The sequence below is a fragment of the Syzygium oleosum genome, unplaced genomic scaffold, assembly GCF_021117445.2.
Source record: "Syzygium oleosum isolate NSW1041296 unplaced genomic scaffold, Sole_v2.1 Sole_v2.19, whole genome shotgun sequence".
Taxonomy (NCBI): domain Eukaryota; kingdom Viridiplantae; phylum Streptophyta; class Magnoliopsida; order Myrtales; family Myrtaceae; genus Syzygium; species Syzygium oleosum.
The window spans coordinates 2,331,993-2,348,434 of NW_026607503.1; the positions used below are offsets into that span (position 1 = coordinate 2,331,993).

General features: G+C 36.1%; 1 non-coding gene across 1 annotated transcript; it reads right to left on the bottom strand.

The window, feature by feature from the left end:
• Positions 1–5,697: 5,697 nt before the first annotated feature.
• LOC115670575 (small nucleolar RNA R71) lies at positions 5,698–5,804 on the bottom strand. The gene has a single exon (XR_004004519.1). It is a non-coding gene; the product is annotated as a small nucleolar RNA R71 (small nucleolar RNA).
• Between the last annotated feature and the right edge of the window lie 10,638 nt (positions 5,805–16,442).

The following is a 16,442-nucleotide window of genomic DNA, read 5'->3' on the forward strand; positions in this document are numbered from 1 at the left end:
TGAGATAAACAATTCATATATCTAGTCGGTTCATCATCGTTCAACAACTTAAGCTAACTTTAAAATGAAGGTAAGTCTAGCTAAATTTGTTAATAGTCTAGGACAGGAACTTCCTCTTCGCGATTTTCCTGATGGATATTTTGGGCTTCTGTCGAGCATCACCTATGCTGGATTATATTAGACATGAATGATTTAGTGAAAGGATTGCCATCCTCTTAAGTTAGGGGGCCAATTTCCTTTTTCGTTTGTTTTTTCCGTTTGATTTCTTCTATTGCAGACCTTCTCCTCTGTCGTTGGCCTCCCCTCATCGTCATTCCATAAGAACATACTCTTGATAAGTACATGAGAAAATCACAACTTGCTTTAAATTAAGACTTATAGCATGAAGAACATTCCACTTTTAAGTTAATATGTGCAATATTGATTAGTACGTTGCAAATTTTTGCTGGTACATTGTCGTGTGAAAAGTTAGATTACGGGGAGTCAAGCACGTACCAACCTTTGCCTGAACTACACAAGATATCGTCCTTAGGGCCCATCAAGTTCCAATGTTAGTTCACGTAATTGCCACTACATCGGTTAAGTTGGCTTTGACATATATAGCCCCGCGACATGATTTTGTGTTTGATTTGTAATTTGAATTGTTTTCGCACTCTTACGATATTTAGAAGGCTTATGAGGAGCCGCATTGTGTTTGTGTATTGTGCTGCTGGCTATCGTCGGCATTACAAGGTCAATGTTTCAGCGAGCATGAGCGGCAGTCACCAAAGTCGGAACATGCATGCTAGTCTAACGGTTCGCTCGACTCGCATAATCAATTTCTTGCAAACTATAGTTTATTACTCGGACACATGCGGAATGGGGGAATACATTTTATTGGCTAGTGAGTTTGCAAAAATAGACTACCAACAGTAGAGATCGTAGCATGATGGATGACCTTAGTTGATATTCAGTGTAATTTTGCATGGCCAGTATAAAAGACATAGCACATCTTGGACAGGCAGCATTTGTCGTAGTATCCTTGCGCAACATGAAATTAGGCATTCTTTAGGAGAATTGAATGAGAATCTTCAATGGATAATTAGGGCAACAAAGGGCAAAGAATTGGTGGTGAGACTTCTTAACGTATCTTTCCTAGCAATCGTATATTACATTTTGATTGAGCGTAACCATAGACGATTTCAAAACAAGTCAACTAACATCCATATTATTTTGGCCAATGTGCGTAAAAATATAAGAGGTAGTACTTCACTCTACCAAAAAATTAGTCCTTCCCAGATAAATGTTGTATTGGCTACTATGTGGAGGCTTCCGACCTCTATCTTTCTGAATTATTAGCTCTATTTGAAATGCAGGGGATTCCCCTAATTTGATGTACTTCATTTACTCTATAATACTTACATTTTCAAACAAAAAAAATCTATACATTTCAGTTATTTGAACACCCATATCTTGACTTGGTAATCCAATTTTACCGGACATTCTTTGTGTCTGGGTTATTATTGTCCGAAAGACATCAATGGCTGCAGATACTTTATCATAACTAATCAAGAATGTGGAAAGGGTTTTAGCCTTTAAAGCACGTCTATGATGACTTCTTGATTCCAACTTATATACTGGGTGGCAATGGATGTTTCTCAATCAGTGCACTGGTCTTACCACCAGCAGTGCACTCAATGGTCTTCATCATTCTCAATCAGAAACCCTAATTTCCACACTTCGAATTGATTCACGTAAGATTTTGATTTCTGCTCTTCAAATTTCAACCTGAAATGAAAACTGAAAGTTCTGCTCCTAGTCTAAGGCCATGGTTTGACACATGATTGTAATAGTTCCCTTCACAAAGTCTACCGTGACGAAAGATTTGTGTAAGCGAGTACAGATCGAAGAACTTGACAGGAAACTATTTTTCCATTTTACAGTACCTTTTCTCTTTTTCTCGGAGACGCATTCGAATTTACCCTCTTAATTTGTTGATCCGCCAGTCTTGGATTTGCCCCGAGAACAAGCTCCACCGCGAGTCGTCGCATTTGAGGAGGAGAAACGTAACATCCCCGGCTTCCTTCCTTCACGGAAGACTTGCTTAGAGATCGAAGAACTTGACAGGAAACTATTTTTCCATTTTACAGTACCTTTTCTCTTTTTCTCGAAGACGCATTCGAATTTACCCTCTTAATTTGTTGACCCGCCGGTCTTGGATTTGCCCCGAGAACAAGCTCAACCGCGAGTCGTCGCATTTGAGGAGGAGAAACGTAACAGCCAAGTCCCCAGCTTCCTTCCTTCACGGAAGACTTGCTAGAATAGCTTGAGTCACTTCCTTGCACGAACAGCTACTTTAATGGAGAATCCGCGAAGTTTTTCTCAACTTAAAGCCGGGAAACAAGGACGATGGTTCAAATGCCGTGTGTAGAGAGATAAGACTATGGAGTAACATCATCTTTTCGTCAATGGATTCAAAGTTGCATGCTGCTACTTCACTAGGCTTTCAAATTATCTAATCTATTCACCGAGCCTTCATAGTACTTTTCATCTTGTCACTCCGTGAAAGCTTCTTAAAAAGAGAACAGAGAGTTGACGTAGTACTTTTAAGAAAAGCTTCTGTGACTCCTTATCCGTTTGCAGTGTTTTTTTTTTCTTTTTTTTAAATTTATGATTGAAGGAGTGAGCGATGAAAGTGATTGAAAATTAAGTGATTTGATTAAAAATATTGGAACTTCGAGGGTTCAACCGACCGCTTATCCTCAACATCATGCACGAGAGAGAGAGAGAGGGGGGGGATCTAATTGCTTAGACCAAACTCATCATGGATTTTCGGATCATCTTGTCATTGATTCGGTTCAATCGAATCAACAGTCTCCAATCGACTTGATCAATAAGCCAACAGTGTTGTGTCAGGAACTGGATCGAAAAGTCACTGTCCAGACTCATCCATGATTGTAAGTATAATAATTGTTTGAAATGATTGAGCCTGGATGCTTAAGCTGGCCTAACTAAGCCTCGGAAGGAAATCTCTTGTCTATGGCCGCTTAGCTAGATTGTCTTTCAATCATAATCAACTACCCTTTTAGTTTGTCCGGCTATCTGTGAGAGCCAGAGCAAACCAGGTCATGAGAACCAAGCATAGCTAGGCCTCTATCAACGACAGAGCTTGGGCTCTTCCCTATTCCAAAAATATAGGCCTAGTGATGAAATCAGACCTTACTCAATAGCCTTGTCTAGGCTCTCCTGCAACCCGAAATTCCACAAAGTTATCTTTCAACATCGGTCGAGATTACCGGTCACCTCGAAAGACGCATTAATCGGGATGAGGTCAACTCGGCTCAGTTCGATTCCATAGCTCGCATTTGATGATGTTTTCGAGATCATCATCTCAAATCGTGGGTCTACCCGATTTTAATAATAATAGCTCTAGACTTTTGAACTCGTTCTCATACATATCTAGGGTTTTACATCTAATTAATCCGTGGAAAGGACATCCAATTAATCGGATAATCCAGAAAACCATGTGCCGGAGTGTAATCACCATTTTCAATGAATGTTTTATGATGATGGGCCAATGGCTGGTTAGTTAGGGTTCACAGAAATGGAATTAGAACGGGGTTTGCTAGGTTTTCCACTAAAAGTGCATTTATTTCATGAAAAACGAATAATTTATAAAATATTTTCTTAAAATTGATCTTTTATATCGCTTGCGAAAATGAATCAACGAAAAATATTTTCATCGTTTACGAAAATATTTAGACATTAATTGTTGTCAATTATGAATATTTTTCATTAACTAATTATTTGAATTAATACAAACGATTATTTTAAGAAAAATATTTTCCAAATCACTCGTTTTTCGCGAAACAAACGGAGCATAATTCTCTTTTCTTTATTTGGAAGGTTTCTATTGATAACTCTATAAACATAGAGTTATATTATCTACTATAGGCAATAAATAATGCAATATTTGTTAGAATATATTTGGATTTCCTTTTATTTACTTAATTTTTCCTTGTTTATGTAGAATATTGAGATATGGAGAAAATAAGGAAAATATGGCAAAAACAAGGAAAGGAATATGCTACTCAGAGAAGAGTTAGAAGATGGATATCACATTGGGAATTCTGCTATTTATTCCCTACTTTTTATGAGAAAAAGAATTAATTGTCTTGTGAGAGGAGTCTTAGATATTATCATATAAATAGGATAATTTGGGGGAACAGCAAGTTTTTTTTTAGATCGTTTTTGTTTTAGTGTTATGAGAGTTTTTCAAGTATTTAGGACAAACGTGGTGACAGAATTCTTGTTCTTTGATTCAAGATATTTGGTTTAATTTATATTTTCGTTTCTTCTTTTATTATGTTCTAATTTTCTTTGTTAGAGCTGCGACGTAGCCTAACCATGATGATATGAATTTCATGCTTTTTATGCTTTGCAAGTAATTTTATTCATGTGAGTTATATATTATTCTGCTTAATGCCTTTAAGTGACTGGCCATCACTTGCATGATTTGATGTGCATGTTTAAAATCGAGAAGTGATAATATGCAATTGCTCATTATAATATATAACTATGAATTAAATGTGGATAGAAATATACCATGTTATTTGTGTAGCCTTTGGTAATAAGGTGGTCCAAAAGATTCATTGTAAACCGGAAATATTCACAGATTTTAATGCACTTATGTTTATTTAAATTCACATAGAGATATAGTGAATTGATAAACCGAGTAGGTTTGCTATGCCTAGAGATAGGATGATAAATAGAATAGGAAATTCCACTATCACATGTTTGATATTGTTCTTATATGTATAAAATCTAAAATTCATATTTAGTGGTTATGGTGAAATCGAATGCTCTAACATATTTTAACTAATTGATTATCTGCCTTTTGTTTATAAAATTTCGTTTTTAAAAATTGTCAATTTTTATTTATTCTCAATTCTATTTTGATTTGTTAGATAAATTTTAGAATTAGTCTATTTTTAATATTTAATTGGTTTATTATCATCAATCTCTGTGGGACGATACTCTTCTCATCATTGTATTACTTGTTCAACACGTTCGTTGACACGTACAGAATTTTACAAACAAGTTTTTGACGCCGTTGCCGGGGATTGCTTATTTAATACCAATTAATATTGATACCGGATAATTCTAAGTTTAATCTAGCTTTTATCTTCTTCTTTTTTTTTTCAGAGTATACATTGGTGTATGACACATAGCCAATAAGGAAAACTTGCTAAGTTTGATCCAGAAATCGAACGTACATTTAAAAGGCGACTGAGAGAACAGAGAAATCACACTAAAAAGATGGAGGGAGTTGGTGATGGTAGAAATCATCATAGACTCTTGAAAGATTATGCTGCGCCAATAGTTGAGAGCACCACATCAAGCATCAGGAGACCTGCAATTCAAGCAAACAACTTTGAGATCAAGCCATCACTGATTCAGATGCTTCAACAATCAGTGCAATTTAGTGGGCTATCAAGCGATGATCCAAACGCTCACATTGATGCTTTTCTTAAAATCTGTGACACAATTAAATATAATGGAGTTACAAATGATGCTATTAAATTAAGATTATTTCCATTTTCCCTGAGAGACAAAGCTAAAGGTTGGCTCTCTTCTCTTCCTGCAGGATCGATCACTACGTGGAATGATATGGCCCAAAAATTTCTTGGTAAGTTCTTTCCACCTGCAAAATCGGCAAAAATGCGTAACGATATTACTAATTTTATGCAGATGGACAATGAATCATTGTATGAAGCATGGGAAAGATTCAAGGAGTTTCTTAGGAGATGCCCACATCATGGACTACCCGTATGGATGCAGGTACAAACTTTTTATAATGGGTGTAGTACAAATCTCCGTTCTATGATCGATGCAGCTGCAGGGAGAACTCTGAATAATAAAACACCAAAAGAAGCCTACAACTTATTAGAGGAGATGGCATCCAATAGTTATCAGTGGCCTACTGAGAGAATACCAATGCGCAAAGCTAGCAGAGTTCATGAGGTAGATGCTTTCACAGCAATCGTTGCGCAAATTGAAGCACTCAACAAAAAGATATATAATATAAGTGTTTCAGGCATGAAAATTCAGAATATGACATGCGATTTTTGCGATGGAGGACATGTTAGCACAAAATGTCAGGTAGGTAATACTTTTGCACAACCTAATGAAAATACTAACTTTGTTGGGAATTTTAACAGATCACAGAATAATCCCTACTCCAACACGTACAATTCGGGATGGCGCAATCATCCAAATTTTTCATGGAATAATCAGAATGTGACGAGATCGCCACCGTGATTGAAACAACCAGAAGAGACAAAGTCCAGATTGGAAGATATAGTCACAAAACTTGCCAACACTACTCAGGACTTCTTCAAGAGCACAGATGTGAGATTTCAGAACCAAGAGGCTTCCATTAGAAATCTGGAGATGCAAGTGGGGCAGTTAGCAAACATGATGTCGGGGAGACAACGGGGTTCTTTGCCTAGCAACACAGAGAAAAATCCAATTGAAAATGTGAAAGCTGTATCCCTAAGAAGTGGTAAACAAGTGGGTGAAGAAGATGCTGAACAAAAGATTTCCAGAGATAGAAGAAGAGGTCAAGAAACAACCAAAGGAGACAGGTAAGAGCAAATTTTTTCCGGATAATCCCAAGCTATACGTGCCGCCAGTTCCATTCCCTCAGCGACTCCAGCAGGATAAAATAGATAAACAATTTTCTAAATTTCTTGATGTTTTTAAAAAATTACACATTAATATTCCTTTTGCATATGCTTTAGTGCAAATGCCTAACTATGCAAAATTTTTGAAGGAGATTTTGGCAAACAAAAGGAAGCTAGAGGATTATGAAACTGTGAAGTTGAATGAGGAATGTTCAGCCATCATACAAAATAAATTACCTGCGAAGTTAAAAGATCCAGGGAGTTTTACAGTTCCTTGCACAATTGGGGATTCTTACTTTGAAAAGGCATTGTGTGATTTAGGTGCAAGTATTAATTTGATGCCTTTCTCTGTTTTCAGAAAATTAGGATTGGGTGAAGTAAAAGCAACCACAGTATCGCTTCAACTGGCTGATCGATCAATTAAATATCCGAGAGGTATTGTGGAAGATGTATTGGTAAAAGTTGACAATTTTATTTTTCTTGCAGATTTCATAGTTTTTGACATGGATGAAGATTTTGAGATACCACTTATGTTAGGTCGTCCTTTTCTAGTAACAGGAAGAGCTCTTATTGATGTACAACAGGGGGAGTTGATTCTTAGAGTTCAAGATGATCTTGTTTCTTTTAATGTTTTTAAAGCAATGAAATATCCCTATGATGATAATTCTTGTTTTAGAGTTGAGACAGTTGACAAGTTGGTGAATAAGGTTTTTCAAGAAAATATTTTTAAAGATCCACTTGAAGCATGTCTGGTTCAATCAAAAGATAGAGAAATTGAGAATGAGGAGATAAGGGAGTACGCAAATTTTATGGAGGCAAATCCAACATATTCAAGGCATAAGGCAACAAAATTTGAGGAGTTAGGACAACACACAACAAAGCTTAAGCCATCAATTGAAGAGCCTCCTATTCTTCAAATCAAACCCTTACCCTCTCATTTGAAATATGCTTATTTAGATGGAATTTCTTCTTTACCAGTAATTATATCTTCTTCTTTGACAGATTTAATGGAGGAGAAATTACTCAAAGTGTTGAGAGAGCATAAAGGTGCAATTGGATGGAAAATAGCTGACATAAAGGGAATTAGTCATTCACTTTGCATGCACAAAATTTTGATAGAGGAACAACATAAACCCACTATCCAACCTCAGAGTCGTTTGAACCCGAAAATGCAAGAAGTGGTGAAAGCTGAGGTAATTAAGTTACTTGATGCATGGATAATCTATTCTATCTCTAATAGTTCCTGGGTAAGTCCTGTGCAAGTTGTGCTAAAGAAAGGAGGTCTGAATGTTCAGAAAAATGACAATAATGAATTGATTCCTACTAGGACATTTACTGGGTGGCGTGTGTGCATGGATTATAGAAAATTGAATGATGCCACTAGAAAAGATCATTTTCCTCTACCATTTATTGATCAAATATTGGAAAGACTTGCACGACATGAGTTTTATTGCTTTCTTAATGGATATTCAAGGTATAATTAGATCCCTATTGCACCTGAAGATCAAGAAAAAACTACTTTCACTTGTCCCTATGATACTTTTGCTTTTAGAAGAATGCCCTTTGGTTTTTGTAATACACCAGCTACTTTTCAGAGATGCATGATGGCTATTTTTTTTTGATATGGTTGAAAAATATATTGAGATTTTTATGGATGATTTTTTCGTTTTTGGCTCATCATTTGACTCTTGTTTAAATAATTTCGCTTTGGTTTTACAAAGATGTGAGGAGACTAACTTTGTTTTAAATTGGAAGAAGTGTCATTTTATGGTACAGGAAGGAATAGTGCTTGGGCATAAGATTTCTGGAAATAGAATAGAAGTCGATCACGCCAAGGTGGAGGTTATTGCAAAATTGCCTCCACCAACATTTGTAAAAGTTGTCAGAGGATTTTTGGGGCATGCAGGATTCTATAGGCAATTTATAAAAGATTTTTCAAAAATTGCTAAACCCCTATCTAATCTTTTGGTAAAAGATGCAATATTTAATTTTACTGATGAATGCGTGCAGGCTTTTAACACTTTAAAGGAGAAGTTAATATCAGCACCAATCATGGCAGCACCGGAATGGGATTTACCTTTTGAGCTGATGTGTGATTCTAGCGATTCTACAATGGGAGCTATTTTGAGACAAAGGAAGAATGGAATTTTTCAAACCATTTACTATGCCAGCCGAACCTTGTCAGGTGCACAATTGAATTATTCAACAACAGAAAAGGAACTTTTGGCAGTAGTTTTTGCTTTTGATAAATTTCGTTCTTATTTAATTAGCTCAAAAGTTATAGTTTATTCTGACCACTCTGCTCTTAAGTATCTGCTTGAAAAGAAATAATCAAAACCACGTTTAATCTAGTGGATTCTATTGCTATAAGAATTTGATTTGGAAATCAAAGATAAGAAGGGGACTGAAAATCTAGTTGCAGATCACTTGTCAAGAATTCCGAATTTAAAGGAAGATGTAAGTCCAATTATGAAAGAGCTCCCTGATAAGAAAATTTTTTCCATCAAATCCACAAAAATTCCTTGGTACGCTGATTTTGTGAATTATTGGGTAAGTAATATTCTTCCTCTTGAATTGTCATATCAACAGAAGAAAAAATTCTTTTCTAATGTTAAAAATTATTTTTGGGAAGAACCTTTTCTTTTTAAAGTATGTGCAGACCATGTCATAAGGAGATGTGTTTCAGGTGAAGAAAAGGCAAATATTCTACATTATTGTCATGACAGAGAGGCAAGTGGTCATTTTGGTGCCACTAAAACTGTAGCTAAGGTTTTACAATCTGGATTTTATTGGCCCACACTTTTTAAAGATGCTTACTCCTATGTAGCTTCATGTGATCGGTGTTAGAGAACTGAAAATATTTCTAGAAAAAATGAGAGCTTTTAAACAGCATTATTGTGTGTGAATTAGTTGATGTTTGGGGTATTAATTTCATGGGACCCTTTACACCTTCTTATGGTAATTTATACATTTTAGTGGCTATGAGGTATGTGTCTAAATGGGTAGAAGCTGTAGCATTGCCAAAAAATGATGCTAAGGCTGTTGTCAAATTCTTGAAGAAAAATATTTGTACACGATTTGGCACTCCTAAGGCAATCATAAGTGATAGGGGGACACACTTTTGCAATAAACAGTTTGAAACACTTTTGAGCAAGTATGGAGTCATACGTAAGGTTACAACACCTTATCATCCTCAGACTAGTGGTCAAGTAGAGGTTTCAAATAGGGAAATCAAGAGAATTTTAGAAAAAACAGTGAAGGCCTCTAGGAAAGATTGGTCAATGAAACTTGATGATGCACTTTGGGCCTATAGGATAACATTCAAAACCCCAATTGGGATGTCTCTTTTTAGGCTAGTGTTTGGGAACGCTTGTCATCTACCGGTGGAATTAGAGCATGAAGCATATTGGGCACTGAAATTTCTGAATTTTGACATGCAGTCTACATGTGAAGAAAGATTGTTACAACTGAATGAATTGGAGGAATTTCACAATGAGGCCTATGAAAATGCTAATATGTACAAGGAGTGTACAAAAAAATAGCATGATAATCACATATGCAGAAGCAAGTTCAAAATTGGCCAAAAAGTTTGACTTTATAACTCTCGTCTTAAACTTTTTCCAAGAAAGTTACTTTTTCGATGATCTGGTCCTTTTCTAGTCACACAGGTATTTCCATACGGAACAGTTGACATTGCACATGACACTGAAGGCACATTTAAGGTGAACGGTCAATGTTTGAAGCCCTACTTCGATGGTGGTTACAACAAGCAGAAGACCACTATTGAACTTCATCCTCCAGAATAAGGACATTTGAGATAGTTTGGCTGAAAAATATAAAACAAGCGCTTCTTGGGAGGCAACCCAAGCATTTTTATTATGTTTCCTCATTAATTTTTATGTTCATTTTTTTTTATCCAAGTTAATTTTCTTTCATAAAGGATCACCTTTTTAGAGTTTAGTCATCAAGACTATCCATGGACACATCCTACAGCAAGGGGAGTTTTCTTGTTCCTATGTTTCTTTTGTTTCTTTTGTTTTTCGCATTGAAGACAATGCTTCATTCAAGTTTGGGGGGAGACAAAATTTTTGCTAAATCTAAATTTTTTTTCATGATTGCGTTCCTTGTTGTGAATTTTTGCGATTCTTAGGAAAATTTAAATTTTGTTCAAACTTGTGAATGATATGTGAGTTAATTTTGTTTCCGATTATGTTGATCCACTTACTGAGCACTAAAAGTCCTTAATTTTTTAGTAGTGTGTGCATCTAGAGAACATTCATGTGAAGTATGTGCTTTTCTTAGATCTCACTCAAATCTTAGAATTTGTTTGATTTTCTTTTGAGGCGAAATCCTAGGCTACATCTAACTGAGAAAATGATTTATATATTTTTCTTTTTTTTTTTGGCCATGGCCGTAAAATATTTTTTTATTAATAATTTTTTTATTAAAAATATATATTTTTTCTTTTTTTGCCATGGCTTGGTCACCGCCATGGCAGCAGAAATATTTTTTTATTAATAATTTTTTTATTAAAAATATATATTTTTTTTTTGGCCATGGCCTGGTCGCCAGCCATGGTCAGTAAAATATTTTTTATTAATAATATTTTTTATTAAAATATTTTATTCTCGTCGATCCGGCGAGAGCGGTCCTCGGGCCGGACATTAGAAGCTACATTAAAAACCAAGAAAAGGAAGAAGAAAAAAAATTGATTCTCAAAATTGTTCCAAGAATCAAAGAAGCCTACTTTTTTTATTCTGAAAATTGGAACAATTTTTGACAAAATTGTGCCCTTAATCAAAAAATTAAACAAATGCATTGCTCCCAAACCGATTCTAGTGAACAAAAGAAACAGTAATCAAACACTGTTTGGCAAGTTGTCATGCGCAGCCTTAGGCATAATTTTTGGATTGATTGAGTCTTTCAAGCCAACCCTATTTATTTATCCATAGTCACCCCGTTGAACCATAATTCTTATCCAATCTTTCATTGGCACCCGCATACATTTTTTAGCTTACCTTCTACCAAATTATATCATTGTCCCACGCCCTGTGAACATGTTGATTTTTTTTGGATAAAAGTTTATTTGAGCATAATAGCAATTTGGGAGGAAGGGTGGAGCGTGGAAATAATTTGATTGCTATGGTTGTTTAGGTGTACTGTTTCAAAAAAAAAAATATTTCTTTTATGGTTCCGTATCCAACTTTCAATTGAGTGAGCCTCTTGGATACTCAATGGGTTGGGAATGTTCACGTTATATTAGGAGGGACTTAGGGAGGAACTTCACCATAAAGCAATGAAAAAAAAAGGAAAAAAAAAAAGAAAAAAAAGAGAGAAAGAATGATGATACGTGGTGGCAGAAAGATTATTTTGAAGATGTGAAATTGGGGATAGTGGCATGTGCTCTAATTAGATCCTAGAAATCAATGTGTTCATGGGTGATTTGAGCTTAAATTTACCATTATCTCACCGTTAGCCCAGCCTTACATTACAACCTGAGGAAAGTCCTATTGATTTTTGGTCGGATGATTAACTTACATTAGTGGAGAGAGGATTGAAAAGCAAACCTATGAGATTTAGTTATAATTATGAAGAGTTTTTGAGAGGTTGCATACTAATGTGAACTTATCTGGATTGCATATAATTCGAAAAGATGAGGACTCACACACACACTTGGATCACATAGTTAGAATTGGTTTTAACTTATGAATCTATTTCAATGTTTGGATGAAATTTGTGTTTTTCTTTGAATTGTGATTTCGAGCAATTATGGAAGGAAGCCATGGAGGGGCTTGTTAGCTTGAGTATGTTTTATATCTTACTTTTGCTCGAGGACTAGCAAAATGTTAAGTTTGGGGGTTTGATAACTCTATATACATAGAGTTATTTTATGTACTCTAGGCAATAAATAATACAATATTTGTTAGAATATATTTGGATTTCCTTTTATTTACTTAATTTTTCCTTGTTTATGCAGAATATTGAGATATGGAGAAAATAAGGAAAATATGGCAAAAAGAATGAAAGGAATATGCTACCCAGAGAAGAGTTAGAAGGTGGATATCACACTGGGAATTCTGCGATTTATTCCCTACTTTTATGCGAAAAAGAATCAATTGCCTTGTGAGAGGAGTCTTAGATGTTATCATATAAATAGGATAATTTGGGGCAACAGCAAGTTTTTTTTAGATCGTTTTTGTTTTCGGTGTTCTGAGAGTTTTTCAAGTATTTTGAAGAGAAGACAAAAGTGGTGACAGAATTCTTGTTCTTTGATTCAAGATGTTTGGTTTAATTTATATTTTCGTTTCTTTTTTTATTATGTTCTAATTTTCTTTGCTAGAGCTACAACGTAGCCTAACCATGATGATATGAATTTCATGCTTTTTATGCTTTGCAAGTAATTTCATTCATATGAGTTATATATTATTCTGCTTAATGCCTTTAAGTGACTGGCCATCACTTGAATGATCTGATGTGCATGTTTGAGACTGAGAAGTGATAATATGTAATTGCTCATTATAATATATAACCAATAATTAAATGTTGATAGAAATATACCATGTTATTTGTGTAGCCTTCGGTGATAAAGTGGTCCAAAAGATTCATTGTAAACCGGGAATATTCATAGATTTTAATGCACTTATGTTTATTTAAATTCACATATAGATATAGTGAATTGATAAACTAAGTAGGTTTGTTATACCTAGAGATAGGATAGTAAATAGACTAGGAAATTCCGCTATCACATGTTTGATATTGTTTTTGGTAAGGGAATTTTTTTTGGTAAGGATGTTTGATATTGTTCTTATATGCATAAAATCTAAAATTCATATCTAGTGGTTATGGTGAAATCGGATGCTCTAACATATTTTACCTGACTGATTATCTGCCTTTAGTTTATAAAATTTCATTTTTAAAATTGTCAATTTTTATTTATTCTCAATTCTATTTTGATCTGTTAAATAAATTTTAGAATTAGTCTATTTTTAATATTTAATTGGTTTATTATCATCAATCTCTGTGGGACGATACTCTTCTCATCATTGTATTACTTGTTCAACACGTTCGTTGACACGTGCAGAATTTTACGAACTATTAAGCTTGAGTGGCTATTGGGGCAAAAATCCAGGTTTCGGCTCATGAAAAAATCTCATTCCTACACACTCTATATAACTGGGAAGACAAATCCTATGCATCACATATAATAATATCATTAGATCTGTCAATTGATGATTTTAAGCATGCGATTGATTACATGGTCGACATATTAGACCAAAATGCAATTCTTTCTATTGTGCATGCAATACCAACACATGAGAATGGGAATTGTCATTCCATTCCCATATCTTATATCTTCGTGGCTATCAAAACTGAAAATGGATCGATCATATCCAAGGCTCACTCTACTTCAAATCCAATTTCATTGTGACTTAATTCATTCATGTAAAATTGAGATAAGGACACAACAAGTGCCATAACTTTTGTACGGCACTCACTTAAGTGTCATGACTTATTTTTCAACCATTTGAGTGTCATAACTTCTAAAAAAACGTTTACCTGAGTGCGATAACTTTCAGTTGATTACTTAAGTGCTAAAACTTTTAAAAAGTGTTCATCCAAGTGTTGGAAATTTGACGTGGCATAGCACTTATAGTGAACATTTTCAAAAAGTTTTGGCAATTAAGTGATCGATTAAAAAGTTATATGGCACTTAAGCAATCGAAAAAAAGTTATAGTATTCAAGTGAGCATTATATATAAGTTATAGCACTCAAGTGATTTAAAAAAAGATATGACACTCAGTGAATGACGTATGAAAGTTGTGACTCTTGTGGTATCTTTTTCCCTGTAAAATTGGGCAAAACCTAGCTATTAGTTCATCTTAATGGACTATCAAACTCTAAAGTCACTGAATGTATTGTCATGTGAGACTCACATGCAAATGACAGAGCCATTCTACGGGGTAAAAGAGATCTCTCGCTTTTTTATGTTAACATTAAGAAGGGTTACAAGGAACGACTAGTCCAATTATCCCTTTTGAATACTGGAACTTGAGCAAAGAACCTTAAAAATTGAAATTTCCAAAGAAAGAAAAAAGCGTTCACAACTCGAAGCATTCTAGGAGATGAATATAGAGGGTTATAGGATTAGGAAATTTGTTTAATTGGGAATGGAAAGACAAATGTATAACTACCAGATTTATTTTGGAAAACAATTTTAAATGACGAACGTTTACCATTGAGATCCAACCTGGTACGATAGGTAACATAAATACTTAGATTATACCCAAATATAACACTACAAAAAAACATGTTTTTTGCGACGGATTTTGCGACGAAAAAATCGCAAAAATCCGTCGCAAATCATTTTTGCGATGAATTTAGCGACGGAAAAAATTCCGTCGCTACTAGGTCGTCGCAAATTTTTGCGACGGAAAATTTCAATTTTTGTCGCAAATTTGCACGAAAAAAATTGTCGCAAAATCGCGCAAATTAGCTTAACACTATCCGTCGCAAAGTTCGTCGCAAATATTTCGTCGCAAAATTCGTCGCAAAATCGTCGCAAATTAGCCACGAACACTATCCGTCGCAAAGTTCGTCGCAAATATTTCGTCACAAAATTCGTCGCAAATTAGCCACGAACACTATCCGTCACAAAGTTCGTCGCAAATATTTCGTCGCAAAATTCATCGCAAAAATCGTCGCAAAATCCGTCGCAAAATTCGTCGCAAAAGTCATTGCAAAATTTGTCAATAATTTTTCGTCACAAATTTTCATCGTAAAATTCATCGCTAATTTTTCGTCGCAAAATTCGTCGCTAATTTTTCATCGCAAAATTCGTCGCTAATTTTTCGTCGCAAAATTTGTTGCTAATTTGCCACGAAATTCTTTTTTTTTTTTGTTAATAATTTGCGACAAACTGATTCGTGGCAAAATTTGTCGCTATTTTGCCATGAACATTGTTCGGGAACGAATTTAGCGACAAATTTTTATTAATTCGTCGCAAATTAGCAACGAATTATAAAAATAGTTACGAATGTGCAGCAAAAATTTATTACAGTTGGCCTCCTCACAACTCGGTACAATGCAAATTGTATCTAATCCACGGCTGAAACCCCTGGTATATCTACCACAAACTCACCTTGCGAGTTCCTTCTAACCTCGATATCAAGTACATGAATATTAGCAACAATAGTACATGCTTTAATATAAATTCTCGACAGAGCTGAGCTCGAGGGAACCCCGAGCTTCATATCCTCGGCGGCCCACCACACCCTCCTCGAGATCTCCCGCCACCCCTTGTACACCCGCACCACCGCGAGCAGCGGCTCCGGCGGCAACCTCCTTAGGACCTCCCACAAGCACACGGCGGGCAACCCCGGCGACCGCATCCCCGTCCACGAAATCCCGATCTCGCTCGTCGAGATCCGGCTCCACCTCGTCGAAGTCCTCCTCCTCGTTGGCGCGGACGTCGAGGTCGTCGAAGGAGAGCACGCGGCGGATGAGAGCGAGGACGGCGTGAGGGCGACGGCGGATGCAGAGGAGGCGGCAGCAGCGGCGTTGACGGGCATGGAGGAGGCTGCGACAGCGGCAGCGGCGGAGGAGGAGTCGGCGGCGGGGGGAGGGGAGGAGCCGGCATGGCAGGAGCGGCCCTTCTTGGAGAGGTCGCAGCGGCCGCAGTTGTAGCTGCCGCGCTTGGCGGTGGCGCTCGTCGTCGCCGGAGGAGGCGGCGAGGGAGTCGGAGGGGAGGAGGTGGGGCTGGTGGAGGCGGCGGATCA